The sequence below is a fragment of the Bubalus kerabau genome, chromosome 3 (assembly GCF_029407905.1).
Source record: "Bubalus kerabau isolate K-KA32 ecotype Philippines breed swamp buffalo chromosome 3, PCC_UOA_SB_1v2, whole genome shotgun sequence".
In the NCBI taxonomy this organism is placed as follows: domain Eukaryota; kingdom Metazoa; phylum Chordata; class Mammalia; order Artiodactyla; family Bovidae; genus Bubalus; species Bubalus kerabau.
The window spans coordinates 90,959,699-90,975,860 of NC_073626.1; the positions used below are offsets into that span (position 1 = coordinate 90,959,699).

At 44.3% G+C, this 16,162-nt stretch overlaps 2 protein-coding genes across 11 annotated transcripts in view; one reads left to right on the forward strand and one right to left on the reverse strand.

The window, feature by feature from the left end:
* The window catches only part of TANC1 (tetratricopeptide repeat, ankyrin repeat and coiled-coil containing 1), a 253,872-nt gene that overhangs the window by 194,198 nt on the left and 43,512 nt on the right, over positions 1–16,162 (reverse strand). Inside the window, exon 2 of one of the 10 annotated variants that reach the window (XM_055572464.1) lies at positions 3,660–3,762. The exons of the other annotated variants lie outside the window; for them this stretch is intronic. The gene's annotated coding sequence lies outside the window, so the exon portion shown is untranslated. The remainder of the gene's footprint in view (positions 1–3,659; positions 3,763–16,162) is intronic. 10 annotated transcript variants of the gene reach the window in all.
* Positions 1–16,162, forward strand: part of LOC129646396 (uncharacterized) — a 60,706-nt gene that overhangs the window by 803 nt on the left and 43,741 nt on the right. The gene's annotated exons all lie outside the window — the stretch shown is intronic.

The window sequence follows — 16,162 nt, forward strand, 5'->3', positions numbered from 1 at the left end:
CTCCTGTTCTTCTCACAAGGAGAGGCACATGCCAAGGCATGTTTGTTCCTTGAAGGATTTCCAACAAGAGGTTCTCTGTGACTGACTCGGAGTCCACTTCCCTGGGAAATACTCTTCTTACTGCTACTCTGGTCCTGGAAGATGTTCTTTTTCAAGAGTGCTATCCAAGCTCCAACACACCAACAACCGGGCTCTTGCCCAACTCAGTCCCCTCGCAGCAAGGCTGCCGGGCATCATTGCCAAAGAGGATGGATCATGTGTAGTCACGCTGGGGCCGACGAAACCACCTTGGCAGGGCCCCGGAGTCTAATAGGTTCGTGCATGCAAAGGCGGGGCGGAGACCTCTTTCCCCGTTAAGTCTGTTTGATGAGGAGCTCTGTAAGACATGCCACGCCTCCACCCCCCCACCACCAATCACAACCCACCTGAACTTCAGAGACGAAAATGGAGCACGGGAGCTCTTCTCTGGGAGGAAACCAGGGACGGAGGCAGGGGACAGGCCCGGCGCTCCCCACCTCCACCTCAGAGAGAGCTGAGATCTCATTTAAGCAGAACATGGAGGAGAAACCTACCCGGTCCAGGTGGTCCCCTGACATCAAATCTCACCTCACATTCAGCAACAGCCCCCAAAGCTGCCCAGGCTTCTGAGCGCCCCCCCAGGTTCTGCTTCCCTAGGTTGCCGACCTCGCTGGTAATGCTGACGGGTTCACTGCAGCAGAGCACCACCTGGTGAACCACAGCTCAAATATCCGAGGCATCCTCCTAGGGTTCACTCGTAAGGGAATCACCTGCCTCTTTGCTGAGAGTCTGGCAGCCAGGGAAGGAGTCCATCTCACACATGCTGCGAGGAGTTCAGCCAACCTTCTCGCACAAAACACCTCAGCAGAAGAGGCAGGCATCTCAACAGTCCCAACCACAACTGCCAGACAAGTATAAAAGAGTATCCACCACAGCTGCCCACTGTCACACAGACCCTCAGCCCAGAGCAACCATGGACATGTGTGCACTCTCACCACTAACAGGTGATGATACACCTCGTGCTCTCTCTCTCTGGCCTCTTGTCCACTCACAGCAACCCATTTACTACTTCTGTGATGGCGGGGGGCAGGCAGTCCTTTCTGAGTCCACGATGACAAACAGAGCTCTGTAAATTACAGAGGTCCCAAAGAGGAGGCAACCTTCTGCAAAGAAGGAGTGTCCCTACAGCTTGATTTGTGGCTATGCGATCACAAAGTCTAGATTCTGCATTTCGTCCTACATGGGTTTTAAGGGCCACATTCAGTAATTATAGAAAGGAAAAAGGGAGGTGGAGAGCAGAGGAACTCTGAGTGGTGTTTGAGGAGTTACTTATAACTACGGTTAGATCACTCATCCACCAGACTCAGAAGAGAAACTACCCCTCGAGTTTTCAATTGTCCTTTAAAAATGTTAGTCGAGGAAAAAGTGGACCTTTTTACATTTTCTTGTTTTAGCATTCCTCCACTAAAACTTCCCAGGTGGCCCTAATGGTAAAGAAACTGCCTGCCAATGCAGGAGACATAGAGATGGGGGTTCAGTCCCTGGGTCAGGAAGATCCCCTGGAGAAGGAAATGGCAACCCACTCCAGTATTCTTGCCTGGAAAATCCTATGGTCAGAGGAGCCTGGCAGGTTACAGTCCATGGGGTCACAAAGAGTCAGACACGACTGAAGCAACTTAGCACGACCACTACAAGGGCTCCATTCATTTTCAATGCGCAGTCCAAAATTTGGGCCCAAGCAAGTTTTGAAAAACAAGCATTTTGCTATATAATATTCTCATGTAAACTTCAAAAAGTACACTTATTGAAGGAACTTTTTATGGAACCTTAAAATACAGGAGTTTAGAGACCAGGTGGGTGATGACATTCAACTGCCAAATCACTAGCTCTTTATTTTCATGGATCTAATTTCCAGTTGGCTCCTAAAAATAAAACTTTAAAAAGCCTTTCGAAGAGAATCATTAGGGTTTACCTCCTGGCCCTCATTCTGTTTCAAAGATGAACAAAGAGACTTTAAAGTTGTTTATCCAACAGAAATAAGCTTTTCTCTCTTAAGCATCCTTCCCAAAACCTAGCACGGGGCATCCGCAGACCACAAAACAAAGATGAGGAAATGTTTGCCGTCCAAAGTGTGTGGCCAGTGATCCCGTGTAACAGTCCAAGTCCTCCGGTGACACTGGGTCCTGCTGCACTGAATACTGCTCCTCAGAGTGTGAGGCCCAGAGAGGGGACCAGCGAGATGAAGCCTGCAACCTTCACCAGGTCACAGCCCACTGTATCTGAGAGCTCATGCAGCACAATGGAGATCAACACCACAGAAATTCTGAAGCCAGTGAAAGAAACCTCTTGTTTTTGTTTTGCTTCATTTTGAATGCTGGTGCTTAATAGAAAGCAAGTTTAAACAAAGGCAAGAAAATAGGAAGAAGGAAAACTCTGGGGACTCAGCATGCATCTGGGACCTGAGCTGCAACAGGCATTATATAAAACTACTTGCTTCCATTTCAAATCTTGCAGTTTCCATTTTCCTTAACACAAGTTTACTACGAGTACCGTTAAACTGTCCACTGAGGCAATTTAGATCCTTCACCACCCATAAGACTCTCCTGAGGAGCTTTAAAAATTCTGATGCCCAAAATATTTAGAACAGAAACTCTAGGGACCCAAATGTGGTTACTTTTTAAAGCTGACCAGCTGATTCTAATGCAAAGCCAGGACTTGGAACCTCTGCTCTAACCTATCCTCAGGGTGTTTTTTTCTGTCTTGGTGGTTGCTGCTGCTGCTAAGTTGCTTCAGTCGTGTCCGACTCTGTGCGACCCCATAGATGGCACCCCACCAGGCTCCCCCATCCCTGGGATTCTCCAGGCAAGAACACTGGAGTGGGTTGCCATTTCCTTCTCCAATGCATGAAAGTGAAAAGTGAAAGTAAGTCACTCAGTCGTGTCTGACTCTTAGCAAACACATGGACTGCAGCCTACCAGGCTCCTCCGCCCATGGGACTTTCCAGTCAAGAGTACTGGAGTGGGTTGCCATTGTGTTTTCCGTCTTGGCGGTTGGGGAGCAGCAAATATTTACACCCAAAACAAAGGGAGTGGGAGGAGAAACACAAATTGACAGGTAGAGAGCCAAAGGAAGCTGGAGTGAGTAACACTGTGCAGGGGCTGATCACCAGGGTGGGTGCAAGGTGGGGCCTGGGGGTGCACACTCCCGGAAGGAAGGACAGGGGTGGGGAAAAACCAGGTCATTCCCTAAGTAAGGCCTGGATGGACCTTGTCATGGAGTTGATAAGAAAGAACAATTCAAAGCTCATCTGTAAAGAACATCCTGGTGTCAAGTGTTTGCTATGTGAGAAGTGATTATTATAACAATGGTTTTCAGATGTGAAGAACTGTATTTATCATTGTGATTTCTCTTGGTTCTTCTAGTAATAGTATTAGCAGGTTTTTTAACTGATAACCCATATTTTCTTGCTCACTAAATCTGACAAAGCACACACTCATTACAGGCTAACTGTCTGGAGTTACAATGTCCAAAGAACAAAGCTTTCCTAGGCTCATATGAGAGCTGACCCCAAACCTGATTCAATTACCATCATGGTGTTCTCAGATGTGGCAGCATGTGGATAAGAGAGAGAAGCTGGATACCTAGGAAGGGTGAGGACCGCGAGAACACTGTCTCCAGCTGAGAGCCAATTCCATCCTCACTTCATGTTCCTTAGTCCACAGGGTTACCTGCTCTCTACCTGTTCTGTAACAGAGGGACAAAAAGCAGGCTGTTCAGCTGGGTACCTCCTTCCCAATTCCAGTCTCTCATGGAGGAATTAATCAGTTTTACTTTATCCATCCTTTACCAGTGCTGCCCAAAGTAAATTATGGTGCAGGACATCTGTACCAGATACACCTGGGCCATTTCTAGACACCCCAGACAGCATAAGAAGGCAATCAAAATACCTGGAGTACAGCCCAGGAGTCTGCATTTTAATCAACCATACAGGCACAACAGCCTGTGAACCCATCATAAACTCTCACCAACTCCTCCTTGGAAATGGATTTATCAGGTGTGCTGCTAAATCCCTCCATAACCTCTGCCACTTCCTACCTGGGCTTTCATTAACTCACCCTCCCTCTTGGTCTCTCACAGTATCTGGTCTCCTCAAAGTACACTACATGGCCTTTCATCAAATACCTCTTGGACCCCAGCACGGCTGGCTCAAAGCTCCTGACTCATGTCACGCCTCTCTGAACTCATATCAGATGCAAAACTTCTCTAGCATTTTCAACTGTGGAGTTCCGATCTGTTAGCTCTCTTCCTCTCTCAACTAAACCTCAAGCTTCTCGAAGGCAGGGTCCACATCATCCCTCTGAGTCTTCCACAGGGCAGAGTATATCTTGGGTTTCCAGAGCAGTGGTGGACTAACAGACCAAGCTCCTGCTTCAGCCCCAGGTTTTCCTCCATTCACCTTCTTCTCTTCTCCCTGAGAAAACTTTTTGATCTCTTCTTTCCAAAACGAATTGTTTCAGGCAAGGGTGGGAGAAAAATTAACATGCTACTGGGGAAAGAGTGAGGAGGGCGAAAGAAACAAGTCAGCAACCTCAACTCTCCAGTCAACAGCTAGAAACCAAGAAGATCTATTTAGTCTTTGAAGCTGCCAAAATCAAATAAACTCATGTACAATTTAGAAGAGAACGTCCAAATTTCTCATTTTTATGCAACACCTCTTTTCCCAGGCACTCCCTGAGAGCTAGGTTTACTCCTTTTTTAGATAAAATACTAACAGGGAAATATTTGTTTTCCCCAGTCACCATAAATGAAGAAAGTGGAGGGTGACTGCTAGATCAAGGCACAACGAACAGTCCTGAGAAATGATTACAGGCAGTCACAGTTTAAATAGGCTTTCAGTCCCCCAAAGAGTCCAAGAACACCTAAACAAAGCATTTCAATACAGCACCAGTAGCGCCTCTGAGAGATCACCCCAGGCACGAAGTAAAGGTTATTTCTTTCTGGGGGGATGGTGTCTCCAGTCACTACATTCAGGAGAGAAGATGCCCACAGTGAGTGACCTCAGAGGCTAAGAATCAAGTGTTCTCAGAAACAGCAATGGCCACTGTGTCCTACTGCAATGTGATGTCCCTATGTTTGTCCCAAACCAGCAACCACCCAGACAGACTTTCCCTCAGCGTAGCCGTTCTGATGGGGAACCTTTCTTCTGGCTACGCCCACACCTGCCATCTGCTCATCACTTTCCACCTATCTTTTCTTACGCTATTTGTGAGTAAAGCTGCTCTCTGGATCATAAACTTCCTTGAGCAGAGGGACTGCACCTTTGTATGAACACCATGCCCCCTCATCTCTGCATCTCACAGCTGATATCTACTAACCCTATCCAGAAGCCCTGTAGCCAGCTGATCTTAAGGAAGGAGGTAACTGAGTGTTTTAAAGTAGCCTGAAGATTTCTATAGTCTTTAAAGATATTGATTTTCATGCTTTCTGATAGCATTTTTAAAAACACAGGTTTACCTTAGGATCCTGTGATCAGTGAGACAAGCCTCAATTTATCTTCCAATCTAGTCTGTACGGGACAGAGTGCTAAGTCACCTCAGTTGTGTCCAACTTTGTGTGACCCTATGGACTGTACCCAGCTATCCGTATAAGCCCTCTGTCCATGGGATTCTTCAGGCAATAATACTGGAGTGGGTTGCCATGTAGAGCCCAGGCATAAATTCTGGCCGGAGAAGGCAATGGCACCCCACTCCAGTACTCTTGCCTGGAAAATCCCAAGGACGGAGGGACCTGGTGGGCTGCAGTCCATGGGGTCGCTAGGAGTCGGACACGACTGAGTGACTTCACTTTATTTTTTCACTTTCATGCATTGGAGAAGGAAATGGCAACCCACTCCAGTGTTCTTGCCTGGAGAATCTCAGGGACGAGGGAGCCTGGTGGGCTGCCGTCTATGGGGTCACACAGAGTCAGACACAACTGAAGCGACTTAGCAGCAGCAGCAGCATAAATTCTGGGCCAAACTGCATGTGCCCATCTGAAACTGCAAAGGTTAGGGTGAGTTTATCCTTGACCTAAAGGAAAGCTAACCTCCAGTGGCTTCAATCGTACATCAATTCAGAACTAATTGTTGGATAATTTCATATTTATATCTTGATAAGTAGCAGCATTCAAGTAACAATTTGCTTTAGTAAAGAGAGTAATGAATCTAACTGGTAGTTCTATAATCATAAGGTTATGGTTTACACTTGGATCAAGGATTTTTTTTCTGTAAACTGAGTTAGAAACTCTTTTTCCAGATTCACAAAAGTAACTCTCAGTATTGTTTCAAGTTCATTATTTAATATGCCACTTAACTCTAAGACCTGTCCATTTACAAGCAGGCTACCATAAGTCACTGGGTACCGAAACCTTATCTCATCACGTCTGAGCTGTGCAGGCCTTCCAGGCCAGGCCTGTGCTTCCAGCTTCCACAGCCCGTCCTTCCTTCCCCACAGCTGAAGCCTCTTGACCCATGCCCCCATCCTCCCCTCCCTGGCTTCATCCAGCAGGAATTTCTAGAACAGAGATTCAAACAGCTTGAGCCAAGTTGTTCTTGCTGCTTAACCAACCCTGACCCTGCTGTGTCTAACTGGGATTCTCTCTCCTGCATTCCACAAGCCTGGGTCACCCTCTCGTTCAGTTCTGATAACAGCTTGAGCCCCTAGCTGGATAACCTGTAGGTCCCTGGGCTCTGAGATGCTGTGTAGTACTTGATCATCTTCCAGGGTACTGGCGGTCTAACCTGAACCCACTGGGCTTCAGCTGCTTAACCTATCTGAATCTCAACATATCAGAAATGAAAACCTCAGCAACGAAAACATCAACAAAGCAAGAGAAAATGTGGGATGAACGTTTTCCTTGAGCATTCAACACCCCCACGCCATGGGTGCTGAAGTCAGAGGACTTCTTATAAACCACTTCAAAGCTAACAACCATGGCTACTTAATGTGCAAGCATGCACACCCAGTCGTGTCCAACTCTTTGCAACCCCAAGGATTGTAGCCCACCAGGCTGCTCTGTCCACGGAATTTCCCAGGCAAGAATACTGGCGGGGGTTACCATTTCCTTCTCAAGGGGATCTTCCTGACCCAGGGATCAAACCCGGGTCTCTTGTGTCTCCTGCATTGACAGGCAGGTTCTTTACTAGCTGAGCCATGGAGAAAGCCAGCTACTGAATATAAAATATAAGAATGACTAGATAATTATTCTCTGCTAGAAATCAAATCATCTTCTAATATCTCATTAACAAAGCTAAGTTTATAAGTACATTTTTATCCACAGCCTTAAAAAAAAAAATCAGACATTAAAAACTGGCTGGCTAAACTCTCTTTCACTTCAAAATAACTTGAAAAACAGCAACCTTCATTTTCTGGTCAAAGCTTATTTTTGCAACACCTATCATTTTCTACAGAATTCTACCATTTTCTGCTTTCTACCACTATTTTGCAGAAAGACTTTTCCCTCTTGGCTTTGTATCTTTGCTTTTTGATCTTGTTAACAATCCTGAAAATTCCAACCTTGCAATTTTTTCAGTCCTGGGAAGGAAAAACACACAGTCATTTAAAAACCAAAAGCAGTGTCAACACTTCCTCAATGACATAGCTGCTGTGAGCGACCAGTGAATAAAAGTCTGAGTTTTTCTGTTGTTGGGTTTCTTGGTTTGCTTTTATTGGCGGGGGTGGGGGTGGGGGGTGAGGGAATGGGATAATGACTTCTCTCAAAATAATTCTCAGAGTTATTAAGCACATGGTTCGAAACAGTATGGCATTAGCGTAAAGCTAAAAGTACTATGATAAAGTTCTATAATAAAGCACAGAAAATATACATGAACAAAAAAAAAGGTTTCTCAAGGACTCCAGACAGGAGAGAACCCACTCTGTGTGCCAGGCATTACCTGCCACACAAGTTCTTTAAGGTATTACAAACCTTTAAAAAAAAAAAAAAAAATGAGGCATGTGACCCAGCAAGCCCACTTCTGAGTATTTATCCAAAAGAATTGAAATCAGGATCTCGAAGAGCTATCTGCACTCCCACGTCCACTATAGCCTGATTCACAATAACTAAGACTGGAAGCACCCTAAATGTCCATCAGCAGATGAATAGACAAAGAAAATGTGACATATCCATACAATAGAGTATTATTCAGCCTTAAAAAAAGAAAATCCTGTCATATGTTACCACATAGATGAAACTTGAGGACATTAAGCTTGCTTGATGAAATAAGCCAATCTCAGGAGAACAAATACTGCATGATTCTAACTCATATGAGGTGTCTAAAGCAGTCAGGGTCCTAGAAGCAGAAAGTAGAATATGGTGGTTGCCAGGGGCTGGGGCAAGGATTGTGGGGGGACAGGGAGAGGAGATGGGAAATGGAGTGCTGCAGTTCAAGTCTCAGTGATTTAAGATGAAAAAGTTATACGGATCTGCTATACATTATGCTTAGAGCTAACAATAGTGTACTGTGCACTTAAAATTTAACTTTTAAGTCTTTTTTTAAAACCACAATTTTTTAACAGTGAGGAAACAGGCTCAGGAATTCAGATTATGCTGGCTTCAAAGTTCCCATCCCTTCTACTGCTTCATACAGCCTACTTGCAGGCAAAGTATAAACAATGTAGATAAGCATATAATTATGGGCTAAAGTGCAGGGTAGGAGGAAAGGAGAGGGGACAGGGAGGCAAAGAAGGCTGAAGTCACTGAGGAAAGCCTCAAAGTAAAGGGCAACCTAGGCCAACCCCTGAAGGTGAAGCTGAGCCCATGGGGACTGCAACAAGCCTGACATCTGAGTACAGACACTGGGCTGGTCCAAGCCAAGAAGGCATGTGAGGAAACTGCTTTCAATGGCCACAGGGTAGCAATATACAGAACAAACGTCACACTTCCAACTCATGAGCTAAACACAGAGAGCTAAAAACTGAAGCAAACCAAAGGAACTGGTCAGAGTACCTTATGCCATTTATAATCTAGCCCTCCCAGTTTTGAGTGCTTGCCAAATCCTGGAAAAGGCCTTGCTATAGGAGAAGCAAGCAACAGGATAAGATGGCTGGATGGCATCACTGACTCAATGAACATGAGTCTGATCAAACTCAGGGAGATAGTGAAGAACAGGGAAGCCTGGTGCGTTGCAGTTCGTGGGGTCACAGTCGGACACAACTTAGCGATTGAACATTGACAAGTACTATAAATAGTTACAGGGCATGGCCCTCCACTAGGTTCACTATGAGTTAAAACAATCAAAAATAAGACAAGGTATACAATACTACTAATATGGCAAAACCAATACAATATTGTAAAGTTAAAAAATTATGTTAAGTTTAAAAATAAAAAAAAAAAAAAAAAAATTTTCCATTTACTCTTTAAATGCCATTCAATAAAGTTCTCAAATTTTGTTAAAAAAAAAAAAATAAATAAATAAAAAAATAAAATAAACAAAAGAATAAAAACATGGCTTTAGAGTAATGCCCCAATTATACAACATTCCTAAAAAAGTATTTTGAGCAAATATCAATAAATCTTTTAAACAATGAAATAGCTCCCTTTAAGTATCAAACTTGGGTTAATAGAGGAAACCTGCCTATGGACTTTGTTCTGAATGAGTATTAATACTCATTAAATATTTAATGCTGTGAGTGACCAGTGAATAAAAGTCTGAGTTTTTCTGTTGTTGGGTTCCTTGGTTTGCTTTTATTGGCGGGGCGGTGGGGGGGACTTCTCTCAAAATAATTCTCAGAGTTATTAAGCACATGGTCAGAAACAGTATGGCATTAGCGTAAAGCTAAAAGTACTATGATAAAGTTCTGTAATAAAGCACAGAAAATATACATGAACAAAAAAAAAGGTTTCTCAAGGACTCCAGACAGGAGAGAGTACTGTGAGTACTGGTCACTCACAGTATTAAATAAAGTATTATCTTTATTTTATTGTGTGAAATGGCCTGGGGGGTGGATCTTAATCAATTGAAGATGCACACTGAAGTCTTTACCAGCAACACATAAAGCCTGGAAATTGCTTCAAAATCTTCTAACCACATTAAAAAACAATCGTGATTAATCAAACCAGACTGGCAGATGTTGATATCTGTGCAGACTGTGCATGGGTATACAGTGGCACATATTACCTCACTACTTGCATGCCTTTGACAATTTACATCAGCCATTTGGAGTAACATTTCAACATTTATTTACTAGAGTCCAGCTACCTCATTGTCATACACAGGTTCTCTATCCAGAATGTCCTTTTATTTCACGTAGACAGCTCCGATTCACTTCCCAAGACCCCACCCTCTTCCTTTCACTCAGTACAGAGTACAGTACAGTTACAGTCTTCAATCCCCCCGTGCTCCCACTATATCCCATTCATCTCTGCGGTGTGCCCCTCACACTGTCATGTATTTGCATATGCAACCAGCAGCCCCCCAGACATTAGGAAAGAACCCAAGTTTGTTTATCATCATATGATGATATGGGAACAGTAAGTACTGATCAATACAGAGGAATTTAACAAGGCCTAACCTGGAGTCATCACAAAAACCCAGCTGTTGTCCTGCAGCAAAGAATCTCAGAAAGGTCTGTCAGGCTGCACAGCCTGTGTTCTTCCCCAGCTCACGTCCTTGCACAGTCAAGCAAGCTGACTTCCACAGCCTGCCTCCACTTCTAACTTCCAAATTGTCATTTCTTATGGACAGAACCCCTGAACATACACCAATGTTCACAGGTCAAATGGCCTCCAGATAAAAGAAAACAGAGACCCCCCCAGGCACACGCTCTGAAGAAAGGTACACAGAACACACGTGTGCCGTTTATTCTGGACTGCTCAGCGGGCCTGCCTGCTCGATTCCAAAGTTGTTCGAGGTAAGACTGTCCAGTGATACATAACTGTACCTGTGCAGTACCTCCATCTCCTGCCTAACTAACAGACTGGAAGGAGCACCAGCTGAGAAAGACTGGCGTCCTGGCCACTCCCCTGACTAGCAGCAGCACCTCGTGGGAATCAAGTCACTTCTCCATCAGCCTTCAAGATTCTGATGATCAGAATAGGAACACCACCCACCACAGGCTGATGTGAGGAAGCAAAATAAATGTATATCCAGGGCTTTAAAACCTATGTTTAAATAGCAAAACTCTTTTCTTGTACAATTTCAAAATGATGAAAAAGATACAGATCTCTCTAGTACTTTCTCCAGGAAAATTTTTAGCTGTCTTTTTTTTTAAGTTTTTTTATTATTATGTCATAATGTTTGGCTGCACTGGGTCTTCACTGCTGTGTGTGGGCTTTCTCTAGTTGCGGTGGGCAGGGGCTATTCTCTAGTTGCGGTTTACAGACTTCTCATTGCCGTGACTCTCTTGTTGCAGGGCACAGGTTCTAGGGCACCCCGGGCTCAGTAGTTGTGGAGCACGGGTTTAGCTGTCCCCCCTTGCTAAGTCACTTCAGTCGCGTCCGACTCTGTGCGACCCCATGGACGGCCTCCCACCAGGGTCCTCTGTCCCTGGGATTCTCCAGGCAAGAACACTGGAGTGGGTTGCCACTTCCTTCTCCAATGCATGAAAGTAAAAAGGGAAAGTGAAGTCGCTCAGTCATGTCCGACTCTTAGCGACCTCATGGACTGCAGCCTACCAGGCTCCTCTATCCCTGGCATTTTCCAGGCAAGGGTACTGGAGTGGGGTGCCATTGCCTTCTCCTGTCCCCTTTTAGTTGTCTAGAATCTTCCCAGACCAGGGATTGAACCCATGTCCCCTGCATTGGCAGGCAAATTCTTTACCACTGGACTACCGGGGAAGTCCTCAACTGTATTTAGTTTTTAATTCTTTAAATGGGAGTTTACAAATCGTCTCTCCAACCCTTAAACTTACAGTATGAACCTACATCTCACACTCTAACCCTTAATTATATGCCATTCTATATTGTTCATCCCTCTCCAGTGTGTGGACAAAATGGTAAAGTACAAAAGACAGAAAATCTGAAAGTAATCTGGATTCTTGTGCTAGCTTGTCAGTATTTTTCAGATCTTTTTTTGAATTTTAGAGCAATCTTCTTCAGGTGTGTGTGGGGAGATATTAACTTTGGGGGGGGTGGAAATCTTAATTTCAGCCATTCCTTCAGTTTTCATTTTAGTTATAGCCTGTTCAATTTAAACAAAACTTACTATTTTATTTTAAATGTCTGTAGTAAATTTCTGAATGGTAAAATTACTTTTCAGTACTTTTAAAGAAATCTTTACCAAAGCATAGATTACTTCTGTCAATGGGAAAATAACTTAAAAAAAAAAAAGCCTTGATTAGTTTCAGTTGAATGAGAAAAAGGCCCCAACCCTGCCCTATGTCTTAAATTGGATTTGAAAACCACTGGCATCTATCAAAATGTAGGCAAAGGGTCAAATATTAAAGAAATACAGTGATTACTATGTCATTCATAGGTAAATTACCTGTTTTAAGTAAACCATTAACCTTGCATTCTCATTTACAGTATTTATCTGTAAGATGATCAGATCTTTTAGTTTGGAGTCCTGGGCTAATCAAGGAAGGACTTAGTCTCTTAGCTTCCTGTAACTCCAGACTACGGCTGGTTCAACAAAGGCACAATGCTGCTGCTGCTACTGCTAAGTCACTTCAGTCGTGTCCGACTCTGTGCGACCCCATAGACAGCAGCCCACCAGGCTCCCCCATCCCTGGGATTCTCCAGGCAAGAACACTGGAGTGGGTTGCCATTTCCTTCTCCAATGCATGAAAGTGAAACGTGAAAGTGAAGTCACTCAGTCATGTAGATGCTCTAAAACCGCACCTGTACTAGCAAACAATTTCAAATACCCTGGTAATGATCCATAGCTCAGAAGCTATCTATAGGAGTGGTAACAAATTATTACACTTTAACCTAATAAGCCCAGTGTGTTCCTACAGTTGGTAAAAAGATAAAAAGAAGCAATGTGGTGTCTAGAAAAGGACTACTGGACAGGATGCCAGTGTGGGCAGGGTGGGGCCAGGGAGGAGGAGCTATGTTGGCTACACCACACAACAGTTATATATTGGAGGAGGTTACATCTATACCACTCAACAGATGTGTTTGTCCAAAGGGTCCTGGCCATACCATACAACAGATGTATGACATTGAACCAGTCTCTTAAATTTGCTGGCCCTGAATAGCTTCATATGCAAAGTCAGCAAGCTGAATTAGCTGTGTTCAAGCCTTTCTGATACTAGTGAAAGTGTTAGTCGCTCAGTTGTGTCTGACTCTTTGTGACTCCATGGACTGCAGCCTACCAGGTTCCTCTGTCCATGGAATTCTCCAGGCAAGAATACTGGAGTGGGTAGCCATTTCCTTCTCCAGGGGAATCTTCCCGACCCACGGATCAAACCTGGGTCTCCTGTGTTGCCGGCGGATTTCATCACCATCTGAGACATCAGGGAAACCCTTCCCATACTACAATTCAGTTTAAATCCACAAACGCTTGATTAACTCCAAATTAAAAGAAATAAGGCATGTAAAATCCTTAATACAGTGGCTAGAATGCCCACGCACTTCTGTTGGCTGTTATTAAAATAAGGTGGCTCAGGTCTGTATGTGTTGAACATAGCGTATATTTGAATTTCTTTGGTGGGATTTTCTAAACGAAAACACACACACACTTTAAAGTCCTGTTTTAATCAGCACTGTTAAATCAAAGGAGCCCCAAATTAAACAATAAATTATGAAGCTCTATATGAAAGGATATGAGCCTCTCAAAATTGACTGGCTTTGTTTTGTTTTGAATTAGACTTTCAGTGAACTCTTGGCAGCAAGAGGGAGGAAATCATGAGTGCTGTCAAGATCACTGGCTCAGCAGACATTTACTGAAAATTGCTGTATCAAAATTGCAGCTGGGGAAGCAAAGATCGGCGAGACCCTGCCTCCGGGTCCAAAAAACGGCAAGTGACCAGAGTCCCAGGGGTACAAAGTGGCGAAGGGTCTTGGATATATCAGAATAAGGCTATCCTGAAACCTCCAGAAAAAATGTCTTAAAAGTAGTGTGGCATAGATACTCTGTCTGGCCCACACGCTTTGTTGTAGTTTCTAATTGAGTTAGGTTGCCAACTCTCAGAAATCAAAAGGTCATCCCTAAATAACGGTCCAGCCTCTCAGAAGTTCCCAAGTACCAGCAGCACTGAGCCCAGATTCCCATTCTGTGACCCCCCGCCCCCACAGCGGTGCAGCCCCTTCACCTCCACTACTCCCCATAATTAACCCCAGCAGTGTGGCTCAGCCTTCGCCATCGGCTCACTCCCTCGCTGGCTCCTGATCCCATCTGCCTTTGCCCCCTCTACCTGTGCATAAGCACAGAGCTTCGCCAGAGCTCAAGCTCTGGAGCAGAGACCTCCCGAGCTGGCACCTCCACTCTGCCACATACCAGTCTTGTCATTATCTTAGGCAAGTAATTCATCTCTTAGCTTCCCATCTGCAAACTCTGATATTAATAGTATTTACCTCATAGGGCTGGTGTGAGGGGAAATGTGTCGTTACCTGCAAAGCGCCTCATGCATAGCAACTGCTCTATAAATATTAGATGTTACTACTCTCTGGCCCCTAAGGGCATGTTAGTTTCAAACTTCTGACCTAGAGCTTAAATATTCTAAAGTTACCTCCTAAATTATGATCAAAAAGAAAAAGGCATATGGTGAAAGCCGTTCAGACACAACTTAAGAATTATGAGGGACTTTACTGGCAGTCCAGAAAAGATTCCATGCTTCCTCTGCAGGGGGCACAGGTTCGATCCCTGGCTGGGGAACTAAAATCCCACAAGCCACTAAGTGCAGCCAAAAAATAAAAGTAAAGAATTATGACACCCCCCACTTACAAAGGACAAATATTATATGATTTCACATATATGAGGTACCTAGAAGAGGCAAAAATCACTGAGACAGAAAGTAGAATAGAGATTAGAGAGGCAGGGAGAAGTGGAGAATGGGCAGTTAGTATCTAATGGGTATAGAGTTTCTCCTGGGGTCAAGATGAAAAAGTACTGGGGATGGATGTATGCTGACTGCACAACCACTGGAATGTAATTAGTGCCACTGAACTACACACTTAAAAATGATTAAAATGTAAATTTTGTTTATGTATACTTTAAAGGAAGGACTGATGTTGAAGAAGCTCCAATTCTTTGGCCACCTCATGTGAAGAACTGACTCAATGGAAAAGACCCTGATGCTGGGAAAGATTGAGGGCAGGAGGAGAAGCGGACGATAGAGGATGAGATGGTTGGTTGGCATCAGTGACTGAATGGACATGAGTTTGAGCAAGCTCCGGGAGATGGTGAAGGACAGGGAAGCCTGGTGTGCTGCAGTCCATGGGGTCACAAAGAGTCAAACACGACTGAGAGACTGAACTGATACTTTAAAACCATTTTTGAAAAATGAATGACTACAGCCAACATAATTTGGCCTGCTGCTGTTTGCTAGAATTAAGTGGTTAACGATCCCTAAGACCCCAAATACAGTACACATTCATGTTCTCAAAAGCCAACTACTGCATTTCCCCTAATAGTTTAGGAAGAACTGTGTTAACTATCTAACAGCTGTGCAGCACGGCTTTCTCTCCATCTGGAGGCTTGTGGGGATGAGACTTCAGCAGATACAGTTATGAGGCCAGGGGGATTGCCTTTTAATATCCATCTACAGAGGTTAGGCTGTTCTTCCTTAATTATCAAATGCTCCACACAGACACCTCATTCGCTCTTTTCTCTCAAAAAGAGACAAAATGGGCAGCTTCCTGCCAAGCACTATGTAACTGGCTGCCTTTGATCAGGGAGATGCCAGGCAACAGGGACAAGAGGTTTTCATTTCCATGCCTGTTTCACAACAGCATCCAACATAACAAGAGTCTGAGACAGCAAAAGAGACACATTTGTATAGAACAGTCTTTTGGACTCTGTGGGAGAGGGAGAGGGTGGGATGATTTGGGAGAATGGCATTGAAACATGTATAATATCATATAAGAAACAGATCGCCAGTCCAGGTTCGATGCAGGATACAGGATGCTTGGGGCTGGTGCACTGGGATGACCCAGAGGGATGGTATGGAGAGGGAGGTGGGAGGGGGGTTCAGGATGGGGAACACGTGTACACCCGTGGAGGATTCAT